General features: G+C 46.4%; 1 pseudogene; it reads left to right on the top strand.

Moving 5' to 3' along the window:
* Nucleotides 1–3,269: 3,269 nt before the first annotated feature.
* LOC121445550 lies at nt 3,270–10,552 on the top strand (annotated as a pseudogene).
* Nucleotides 10,553–12,007: the final 1,455 nt, after the last annotated feature.

Genomic DNA, 12,007 nt, shown 5'->3' with positions numbered 1-12,007 from the left:
ATCTCACACTACTTGTCAGCCCACCTTGTACAAGAAACTGAAGCTGGGACCACAGCTTGACAGGGACTGCTTAAATCCCTCGACCTCTAAGCCTCAGCCTCAAGTGAGTGCTCTGAAGAGGGGGAGTGGTGCTCCCCGATGCTCCCAGGACTTAACTATCCCTCTTCCCAATGTGGCACATTCAAGAAATCGCTTTTCTCTGTTTTTCGCTATTAATTGTGCCTTTTACTTTTGTTAAAGTGCTTGTTGTGGCTGCTAGGATCCCCCAGGCTTTGCCTTTAAAGTCTCTTTTGAGAGGGTTGGGGTCACCAACAGCTGGAGTAAGTGTTGGGAGGAAATGAGCAGTTACCAGGAATGGGCCTCGGGTTTCCTTTGGTGGTGAAAACGTTCTTAAACTGAAGGACGCACAACTCTGTGACTAGAGCTAAACCTTACTGAATTGCACACCTTAAAAGGGCGAATTTTGCCATGGCTGGCCATGGTGGAACAGGTAGGATGATGAGTTCAAAACTATCCTGAGCTACATAGAGACATAGAGAATCCAAGGCCAGCCTGGGCTGCACAAGACCCTGCCCTCTCTCTCTCTCTCTCTCTCTCTCTCTCTCTCTCTCTCTCTCTCTCTCTCCTCTCTCTCTCTCTCTCTCTCTCTCTCTCTAGAGCGACTGCATCCTTTTTGTTTGTTTGTGGTGTGGAGGTGAGTGGGGGTGGGGTGGCCAACAGAAACCTCACACATCCTGGCTAGGCAAGCCCTCTACCACTGAGCCATCTCTGTAGCTTGCTTTATGGAATGCCCAAGAGGTGCTTTACGCAGCTGAAAAGAACGATTCCTTTGAAAACGAATTTGTAATCGGGGTTGGTGGGGCAGCTTTGTAACCAAACATTTTAGGAAGCTGAAGCCTGCAGGAGTATAACTAGTATAAGGCTAGCCTGAGCTAAGGAGGAAATTTCTGGTGACCCCGGGCTAGAGAGGAGACTCTCAAGAAGGCTTTGGCGGCTAGATGAGCACTGGCAGGTTCCTAGTGAATCATGAAAGGAGGACCATGTGTTTTGGGCTATCCTGAGTTGCTAAGATGGCTTCGTGGAAGGGAACAACACTTACAACCAAGGCGGTAAGAGTTCTATCTAAGAACTTCAGTCTCCTACTGTTTCCTAGTAACTCAGAGCCTAAAAGGCCCCCACCGCTTGCTTGAGCTTCACGTTTCCTCTCTCTTGTGCATTTAAATGAGGTAGAGGGCCTGTGGGAGACAGACCTGAAAACAATAGGCCGGGTTTATCAGAAGGGTGATTTCCATAATAATTATGAAGCTCCAAACTTCAGTTAGTCCCAGTGAAACGGAACCAAAAGGGTGGGGCTGTAGCAGCTCATTGATAAAGCCTCAGCATTGACCCCCATCACTACAAATTTTAAAAAGTTTCTCTCCCCTCAATAGTAGTAATTTCACATTTATTGTTGATAGGCAGGTAGAGAGATGCTGCAAATACCTTGTGGCCTAGAACTCTACACAGGAGTAATTATCCGTGGACAGGTGGTTTGAACCGGTCTTCCGCTCATCCTCTTGTTGTCTGCATTAGAAACAGTTGAGGCCGAGAGCTGAGGGGCAGCAGTCAGATGGCTGGCTGCCCAGAGTCCTGCACGGTCCTTCCGAAGGGTTTCATGCCGACAGGAACGAGATGGGAGACTTGGTGCTATTTGCCTCGCCAGCCTTCACACAAACCCAATTCTCTTTATTCGTTCCCCTCCCCAGTGCTGCCTATAATCACTGTTTCTGACTAATCCTGCACAAAAGTAGAAAATTCCCAGGGGATCTATGATCAGGAAGCTTCTTGTCCTCTGACCACCAGAGAGGCAAATGGGAAAAGGTTATCCTCCCGCTTTTCTCATTCCCCGCCATGCCCTGCTTGCTGTTTTTGGTTGGGAAGCAATCTCAAGCTTGCAAAGCCAAGTAACTCGTGTGTGTGTGTGTGTGTGTGTGTGTGTGTGTGTGTGTGTGTGTCCGTACACTAGCCCGCGCGTGGGTACGCATATTGTGTTGTGTGTCATGTGTAGGGAGAGGGCTTGGGGGTGGGGATCCCATGACGTTACTGGCTCCTCCTCCCAGTGAATATAAGGGGCGCTTGGCGCGCAACGACCCTAAGCAGCAGCATTGAAGCCTGAGCAGCTTCTGTCTGCAGACCCAGCCCAACTCTGAAGTCAGCCTCACTGAACCAGATCTGAGAATCTCCGCTCTCTGGGCTTGCCACAGCTCTCTGGTAAGCCTTTGGGGCCGACACGTGTGTCAGAGTGGGGAGGGGGAGGGGTCCTCAAGTACCTAGGCTTCTCAGGCAACCACGGCGTGCAGTTGCATCAGCGGGCTGTGTGACCTGTTGCTGGCAAGACCCTAGCCCAGGGGCCAGGGCTCCCTAGCTCCAGCGCAGCCCCAGACGCTTCTAGATGGAACCATACAATCTAGATGCTGAATTTAGGACCATCGGGCGGGACCCCCTAGTCTGTGAAGAAGGGAGTGTGAGCCATCTAGGGCTGGCTTTGTACCCCCCACCCCCGCCCAGGGGCGCATCTCCCAATTTCAGAAGCCCCGCCTTATGGCTGATCCTCACTGACCAGCCTAAGGCAGGCGGCAGGAAGTGGGGGAAACATTTGCTGGCTCAGGTGGAGCGCTGTGGGCTTGGTGAGGAGGGATGAGATCGAGGCAGTGCCCACTTTTAACCTGCAGCGAGGTCAGTCCCTCTCTTCCAGGCAGTGGGTAAGCCATGTCTCTTTGAAGCCCTCCAGGCACACACCCGAAAGGGATGTGGGTATTGGGTGTGAGAAAGCGCTCTCCCAGAGTTGCCCTGAGTTGAGTTCCTCTCGATTCACCAGGAGCTGCAGGCCAGGAAGCAGAAACGTTACATTTCAGGGCTGCTGGGCTGAGCTCTAGGTAAATCCCATAGGTTCTTGGCCAGAAAAGGAAGAAACATAGTGTCCAAGCACTTACTAGAGGCCAACCACTGTGCTACAAGGGGTTTTCACTTGCCTCTTCTGCGCAATGAGTTCACCAGCCTCAGAGATACTGTAATTCCTACTTGCGTTATTATTGTAATTCCTATTTGCCTATGAAGAATTGGACGTTAGAGGTAAAGTGGCTCGCTCCCCGCACACCTACCTTCCTTTGTCCCTGTAGTGGAGTGGGCTTTGTAATTCACTTTCTGAGCTTAGGGATAATGAGACCCATTGAAGGGCTTTTGTCTTGTTTTTTCACCAGAACCTAGCATCCTCTTCAATGCCAGCCAGAATGCGGTGGCAGGCACTTAGAAGATTCGGTCAAAAGCTGGTGCGTAGACGCATGTTGGAGCCAGGCATGGGCGACACCCCGCCTTGCCAGATGCCTAACCACCCTCGACTTAGTGGCCCTGGGTGTGGGCAGCACATTGGGTGCAGGTGTGTATGTCCTGGCTGGTGAGGTGGCCAAAGATAAAGCGGGGCCATCCATTGTGATCTGCTTTTTGGTGGCTGCTTTTTCTTCTGTGTTGGCTGGACTGTGCTATGCTGAGTTTGGTGCCCGGGTCCCCCGCTCTGGTTCTGCATATCTCTACAGTTATGTCACTGTCGGTGAACTCTGGGCCTTCACCACCGGCTGGAACCTCATCCTCTCCTACGTCATTGGTGAGATAGATGCTTGGGGTGCGATGGGGGGGGGGGGGTTGGAGTGGGTGACTATCCAAGTAGTGAAGGGATTATAGATCCAGAAATCTGAGTGGAATAGTGAAGCCGAACTTTTCATTATTTTTTCTAGTATCGAAATACTTCTAGATGTTTACTTTATATTTTTATTTGTAGGGGTGTGTGGAGATGAAGGGGGGGTTGAAGGTGAAGAACAATTGTATACCTTTGTTTGGTGTTCATTCATTAAGATACTGGTTTGGGCTTTAAAAATTAATAGCAGGAGCTGGTTGTGTTGGTGTGCACCCGTGATCCCAGTACTCAGGAGGCTGAAGTGGGAGGGTCCTAAATTTGTTGAGTTCAAGGCCAGGCTAAGTTAAGTAGAGACCTGTCACCTCCCTCCCCCCAGGGTAAGATGGGTAATAATGGTGGGGATCAGTGTGAGCCTGTGTAGGTCGGAGGGAACTTGACCTCATCATTGTCCTGAGTATTGGGATTATAGTACAAAATGCAATTGCTATACCAGGTACAGCCAGTGTGGCCCGGGCTTGGAGCTCTGCTTTTGACAATCTGATTGGGAACCACATCTCTGAGACTCTGAAGGGGACCATCTCACTGCATGTACCCTGTGTTCTCGCAGAATATCCAGATTTCTTTGCTTTGACCCTTGTGTTGCTGCTCACTGGTGAGGCAAGGGGCGGGGTTGGGCCTGGAAGGGCTTGAGAGTGTGGAGTGGTAAGGATGGGGAGGGAAGGAAGCTGGGAAGGAAGGAGTCTGCCTCACAGAGGCAGGAAAAGCAAACTTAGAGGAAGGATTTAGTCTCTTAGGATCCTGAACAATTCTCTCCACAGGATTGTTGGCCCTGGGGGCGAGTGAATCAGCCCTGGTTACCAAAGTGTTCACAGGGGCCAACCTCTTGGTTCTCGGGTTTGTCTTCATCTCTGGCTTCGTTATGGGAGACCCGAAGAACTGGAGCCTCACAAAAGAGGATTATTGCTTGACCATGGGTGGACCCAATGACACTTGTAGATTAGAGAGCCACAAAGCTGGCACCCTCATGGGGGAGGAGGGGGAATCCAGAATGGGAGTGGGAGACAACAAGCAGCTAGGCCTTAGAGAAAAGGTACAGGCTTAGCTGAACAAACTCTAACCGTTTCTGTTCCTCTTGCACTCTAGCTTCGAGTCTATGGGCTCTGGAGGTTTCATGCCTTTTGGCGTGGAAGGGATGCTCCGTGGCGCTGCTACCTGTTTCTATGCCTTCGTTGGTTTTGACTGTATTGCAACCACTGGTCAGTCACACCCTCCTGGCTCACCTTGGATGCAGTGTGTGATCATACAGACTGGGGGTGGTAGGGGAGCGAGCCTACTCCCCTGGTTCAGAACATTGTGCCATGTGTTTTCTTACAGGGGAAGAGGCTCAGAATCCACAGCGCTCCATCCCTATGGGATTGATAGAGGCAGTGCCCACTTTTAATCTGCAGCGAGGTCAGTCCCTCTCTTCCAGGCGGTGGGTAGCCATGTCTCTTTGAAGCCCTCCAGGCGCACACTGAAAGGGATGTGGATATTGGGTGTGAGAAAGGGCTCTCAGAGTTGCCCTGAGGTGAGTTCCTTTTGATTAACCAGGAGCTGCAGGCCAGGAAACAGAAACGTTACATTTCAGGGCTACTGGGCTCTAGGCTAAATCTTATAGGTTCTTGGCCTCCTGTTCCGAGTCCTTGCTAGGGTACACAGTGGCACACGCACCTCCATTGTGGCCACTGTGCTATCTGGTGTTATCGCAGGTAACAAAACAGAAACACCCCTTTTTATTGTTTCACCAGCTCCTTTTACTTCCTTCTCACCGCTTTCTGCCTTCCCATTTTAGCATTCATGGCCTTCCTCTTCGAGCTCGCTGATCTTGTGGACCTCATGTCGATTGGGACTCTGCTCGCTTACTCCCTGGTTTCCATCTGTGTTCTCATTCTCAGGTAAGACTTGCGTTTGTGTTTCTGGGTAAGGCTGAGGTGCTCATTCCTTCTCTGCCTTCTGTCATCCTGACTCTCCTTGAGTAATGTGGGTATCTTGTCCTGTCCAAAAGAGCTTCTCTCCCACCCCCATCCCCCGTGTATGTAAGTGTGTGTATGAGTCAGAGTTAGGTGTCTATCCACATCCCTCTACATCTCCACTGTATTTTTTTAGATGGAGTCTCTCATTGAAGCTGGAGCTCACTGGTTAGCAAAGTTGGCTGACTAATGGGAATTCCAGGAATCCTAGCTCCAACCCCCTGGCACTGGGGTTACAGGACTCCTGGGTTTTAAATGAGTGCTGGCTATCTGAATTCAAGTCCAATAATCACGCCTGTGTGGCAGACACTTGAATATTTAAAAATAAATTCTCTGTGTCTGTCTGTCTGTCTATCTGGTGTCCTTGAGGGCCAGAAGAGGATATTGAGTCCCTTAGAGCTAGAGCTATAGGTGGTCTTGATTTGCCCAATGAGAGTACTAGGAACTAAACTTAGGTCCTCTGAAGAGAAGTAAACACCTTTAACTAACTGCCAAGCCATCTCTCCAGACCCTTTACAGGCTGAGTCATCTCCCCAGCCCAAGCTTCTACCTTCAATGGCCATAAAGAAGCTACCTGGAAAAAATACGGAGAACTGTTAGGAGATGCTCTTAAAATTGGTTCTTTGTTGTAGTACGGAGCGGCGGGCTGTGTCCCGCCACCCAGCTAGCTTTACCCGAAATAATTACACGGAAACTGTATTCTATTAAACATTGCCTGACCCATTAGTTTTAGTTTCTTATTGGCTAGCTTTTACATATTGATCTAACCCATTTCTATTAATCTGTGTAGTCCAAGAGCTGGCTTACCAGGAATGATCTTAACCTGCTTCTGTCTGGAGTGGGAGAATCATGGCGACTCCCCGACTCAGCTTCTTTCTCCCAGCATTTCATTTTGTTTACTCCGCCTACCTAAGGGTTGGCCTATCAAATGGGTCTAGGCAGTTTCTTTATTAATAAGAAATCACTCCCACATCATTTCCCCTTTTTCTGTTTAAACAAAAAAGAAAGGCTTTAACTTTAACATAGTAAAATTACATATAGCAAAACAGTTATCAAGTAAGAATTACAGTTACAATATTTATATCTATTTTATCTTTTATTATAACTAAGGAAAACTATAACTATCTATTCATTCTTCAACTCCATCAAAGACTCCAGGAGGATATAATACTACCTAAGTAAACAAGAAATAAGAAAACTCTAGAAATGACAGAGACATCTTGCTGCCTGGACAGTCATCCAAAGTTCCTCTGTACCGTTGGGGCATCCATCTTCAGCCTTCAGGCCCATAGTATCCAGCAGACATTTCCATGAAGCAGGAAATTTCAAAGACAGTTCAGTCACTATCTGCTGTGTCCTGTAGAATGTCTCGCAGACTCTTTCATGAGTCATGAACCCCAAAAGACCGTCTCACCTTTAGGCAAGTTTAGCAGTCCTCTCTCTGTGGGTTCTTTGTGTCCATTTTATGCAACAGTCCAGGCAAGAGCAGTTTTTTGCCCAAATGGCTATCCAACTCCATAAGGATTTTCTTCGATGCCCATCTTCCTCTCGAAGTAGATTGGTGCCACCAGGAGCAGATATGTCTCATTGTCATGAAAAGTCCTAAGTTATTAAAACATTAAATGCCATATTCTGCAGTCTTTGAAAGATATGAAGAATGTCTATCTAACTGAAATGTATCTCTATATATCTAGAAAATCTAACTAACATGACTACAAGCTTGACTATTATTGATGATTAACCATTAACCTATATTTCTTAATTATACATTACATTTTTAAATGAACTACACAATCACAATACCTTAATCAAGATCAGAAATACATATACATATAACAAAATTGACTGTAAAATCCACACCAATGCAAATTACTTATACCTATATCATTTTCCCCTTTAAATGTAAAAGAACATTTACAAACAATATTTTGGGAACATGGGCGCAGTTTTTTCTCTCCAAACTGCTTTCTGTTGAATGGGGGCGCTGTTAATCAGATCATTTAGGGTGTAACCTGTGTGTCAGGTTTATCTCAGTTGCCAGTTGAGTGAAGTAATTTTTTGAGGGTGTTCACAGGAACTTTTCGGGAGGTCGTGGTCTATCATACCATATCGGGATAGATGCAATCCATAGGGTCTGGTCCTCTGTGAAAACAAAAGAAGACCCTTTCCAAAGCATCATATCCTTAGACCCAAATTCTGAAGTCATACCCTCATGATATCCGTTTTGGTTCCACTTGGCAGCCCATAGAATGAAATGTCTCTCTGTACTTAGCTCCTTCACAGTCAAAAATTTTAAAAGAAAACACAATGTACATAATCCAGACTCTCTGTGAATTTTCCATTTTTACGTGGCTTATTTTTCTTTATTTTTTTTAATCTCTTAACTATCTGTACTCTGTCTCTTTAAAGACTTTACCTTTTTTTTTTAAACCATTAACTTTATTCTCTATATTCTTTTCTTCTCTCTCTCAAGCCTACGTACACTCATCCAACACTGTGGTCTTTTATGTCTGAATCTGTTTTATTGTGAATCTGTAACATTTTTTTTACTATCCAGGAGCATTTTTTAAAATGTTAAGCAGTTCTTTAAAAACTTAAGTTGCACCATGTACAGGTAATACGGTACCGTCTGTGTCCTGCCCAGTTGAAACCTTAACTGTGCTGTTTTTATGGTAATTACGGTAGTTCCTGCCTGAGACCAGCACAGTTTAGCATGGCAGAGCTGAGCCAAGCCGCTCCTGCCTCAGAGCCATTTGGTGCCCCTGAGCCACACACAGTTACAGGCACACAGCAGTCCACATTGCCATCAAGCAAGCCGTAGAGCTTTACTCCAAATGCTCCATTTAAAAGCTCTGTCTCCCACAGGAGCCAGACAGAGATCGTAATGGCGGCACAGCCCAGAAAGCCGGCATTTTAAAACAGCCAGTTTTTTCCTGCTGCTGAGTCAGGACAATTTCTCTCTGTGGCACGCCACCCACAAACAGCAAAAAGCTATCTTTTCCTTATTTTTAAGCCTTTTCAGGTTTTTAAGTGGATTTAGCCCCACGTTGGGCGCCACTCTGTTGTAGTACGGAGCGGCGGGCTGTGTCCCGCCACCCAGCTAGCTTTACCCGAAATAATTACACGGAAACTGTATTCTATTAAACATTGCCTGACCCATTAGTTTCAGTTTCTTATTGGCTAGCTTTTACATATTGATCTAACCCATTTCTATTAATCTGTGTAGCCCAAGAGCTGGCTTACCAGGAATGATCTTAACCTGCTTCTGTCTGGAGTGGGAGAATCATGGCGACTCCCCGACTCAGCTTCTTTCTCCCAGCATTCCATTCTGTTTACTCCGCCTACCTAAGGGTTGGCCTATCAAATGGGTCTAGGCAGTTTCTTTATTAATAAGAAATCACTCCCACATCAGTTCTTACTTTTGCCACAGATATCAGCCTGACCAGGAAATGAAGAATGGTGAAGAGGAAGTGAAATTGCAGGAGGAGAAGACACTTGAAGCAGAGAAGCTGACTGTCCAGGCCCTGTTTATCCAGTCAGGTCCATCCCCACCCCCCTTTCTGGCCGAGTTGTCTATGTTTGCTCCTCACTGCTTGGTGAGCAGTGGATTCTTCTTTCCTTTCCTTTTGTTTGTTTGTTATCTATTTATTTACTTTTATGTGTATGAGCATTTTGCCTGCATGAGTGTCTGTGTGCTGTATGTATGCCTGGTACCTACATAGATCAGAAGAAGGCATCTGATCTCCTGGAACTGGAGTTATAGCCAATTGTGAGTTGCCAAATTGTACTGGGAACCAAACTGAGGTCTTCTGGAAGAGCAACAAGTGCTCTTAACTGCTGAGCCATATCACCAGTCCCAAGCAGTGGTTTTATTCTTTTGGGAAAGTTTGGAGAGCCCAGCTTGACAGGGTGGACATTATGTGGTAGCATTCGGTGAGAGAGGTCAAGCAAGAGGGTAACCCTTCTGGGAATGGAGGGCTTAGCATCTTTGCATATTCCACAAGAGTTGGTTTTGATGCCTCTCCACTTGACTTTTGAAGCTTTACTACTGATTGTTCTTTGCCTGGTGCTGAAATGGTGGACAACTCCACTTAGTTCTAGAGACCCTGTGTGGGTCACAGTGATTGTGCTGATCCTGGGGCTCATTCTTGGAATTGTTGGAGTTATCCGGAAACAGCCACAGAGCAACACCCCCCTTCACTTTAAGGTAAATGATGTCTCTTCCCCTCACCAATCCATCTTGGGACAATTAGGGCTTGTATCTTATATTCTTTAATTGGACACAAGAAGGTAGGTGTTACAACTATTTAGGCCAGACTCGTTGCTGATGCTCTCTAGTTCCTCCTTTCTGGTTCCATTTTCTTAAGTTCTGGATGTGGGGAGTCTAATAATATGTGTGGCAAATGAGTAGCCTCTGGGATCCAGGCCATGAGGAGAAGAGTAGGGGTTGAACTCAGCCTGCTCTGCCCCCAGTAAGGTAAGAACCCTTGTGTTGTATGTCTATCTTGTTTTGCAGGTGCCTGGTCTGCCTCTGCTCCCACTGGTGAGCATCTTTGTGAATGTTTACCTGATGATGCAAATGACAGCTGGCACTTGGGCCCGATTTGGGATCTGGATGCTGGTTGGTAGGTGTCTGCTTCTCCGTCCTACACCGGCTCCTTTCTCTCTTGATCTCCAGTTGGAGACCTATTAAACCATTCCAGGTTACATTTCCCCACCTTACAGTTGTCTTTCCTTACTAGAATTTGCTATCTACTTTGGCTATGGAATCCAGCATAGTGTGGAAGAAGTTAAGAATCATCAAACCCTACCCAGACCAAGGGCCCGAACTGTAGACCTTGATCTCACCGCTTTCTGTGTTCACACAGTTTGACCTAATCATACCTGAGTGCTGTCTAAGCCCCTTACACAATCATGGGGAGCACTCTTGACCCCACGGAGAGCTGGGCCTCTCCTGTGATACTAGTGGGGGATACTAAATAGAGCTCTATTTATTGTGGAACAGTGGATGTGTCTATTCTGTTTCTCCTTTACTTTTTGTTTACTTGTCTACTTTGAAATTGTCTCTGTAGCTGTTTCCTGGCTTTGGAAAAAATGCTATTAAAAAAAACTGGGAAAAAAACTGTCCTGTTCTTTGCTAATTAGAGGTGATATACAGCTTGACTCTAAGGCTGGAGAGACTCCAGGAAGTGTCCTGTCTTTTTCTCTAGTGGCCACAATGTTCTCTGGGGTTGGCGTGGACTCTGGTCTCAACACTGGCTGGCTTATACAATCAGACCAGTGTCTTCAACTGCACATCTTTGAGTGGGATTAGTCTCAGACTCCAGTCATTACCTGGGCAACACAGCTCATAGGAGCTGTGGGCACTAGAGGGCCTTTTTTAAGGTTCATATGTGCAAGGGAACTGCTTGCCATAGAATAGTAGGAGATCAGTGCTTAAAACTCCACTCAGATAAAAAAAAAAAAAGTATGCATTTATTCACTTACTCAACAAATATGTAAAATTGTAGACCCTGTGCTGGGGGCTGGTGACACAAAACAGTGAAACTCTGATCTCAAGGAACTCCCCATCTAGTGAGGAACCGATTGGACTAGCCCGGTGAGTGTGGAAGCACAAAAGGACCACATTTGACCTGAGGGCTTGAGAAGTAGACTGAAGGGAGGGTGTGATTGCCAGTGAGCTGGGAAACAATCAGATTAGGAGAAAACAGAGTCTTTGGCCTGACTGCAGTCGTAGTGGAACTGGAAGTAGCATGCACATAGTTATGTATGCGTGCATGTCTTCGTACACCCCAGGGAACTGGGAACTTCCCTTCTGGATGGGGTGCCTGTGTGTAAGGAAGGGATAGTGAGTCACAAGACTTAGGGTGAATTTTCAGTGTAGCTGGGAAGCCAGGGCAGGGAGATAATGCTACCTTTTATGGAGTATTTATGCCAGTTCTGCATAAATCTCATTTTGTTATTAAGCCTACAGAGTAGATATAATTGTGTTTTACAGATGAAAGAACAGGATTTTGGCGGGTGTGCCCTAGTCACATAAGTTCAAAAGACTGAGGCCAGAAGAAAATTCAGTCACAGGTCTGGTGACTTTATAAATATGCATGTGGGTTTAGTTTCACATAGGTAAAAATAGCCAGTAACTTGAACTAGAGGCCTAGATCAGGGTGACAGATTTAAGTCATCAACACAGGTCATATGTGATAGAAGCCTTGTGGAACTAAAGATTGTTCCAGAATAAAATGGGATAATGCAGAAGTTGAATAATTTCCTTTATGTATGGAGAGATAAATATGAGCACTAGATAGGCCATTTCCAGAAAAAAAAAATG

Source organism: Microtus oregoni, unplaced genomic scaffold, assembly GCF_018167655.1.
Source record: "Microtus oregoni isolate MIOR12 unplaced genomic scaffold, Mior012 000203F_ref0000192, whole genome shotgun sequence".
Classification (NCBI taxonomy): Eukaryota; Metazoa; Chordata; class Mammalia; order Rodentia; family Cricetidae; genus Microtus; species Microtus oregoni.
The sequence above is the reverse complement of the archived record's forward strand: the minus strand, read 5'-3'. Positions and strand labels throughout refer to the sequence as shown.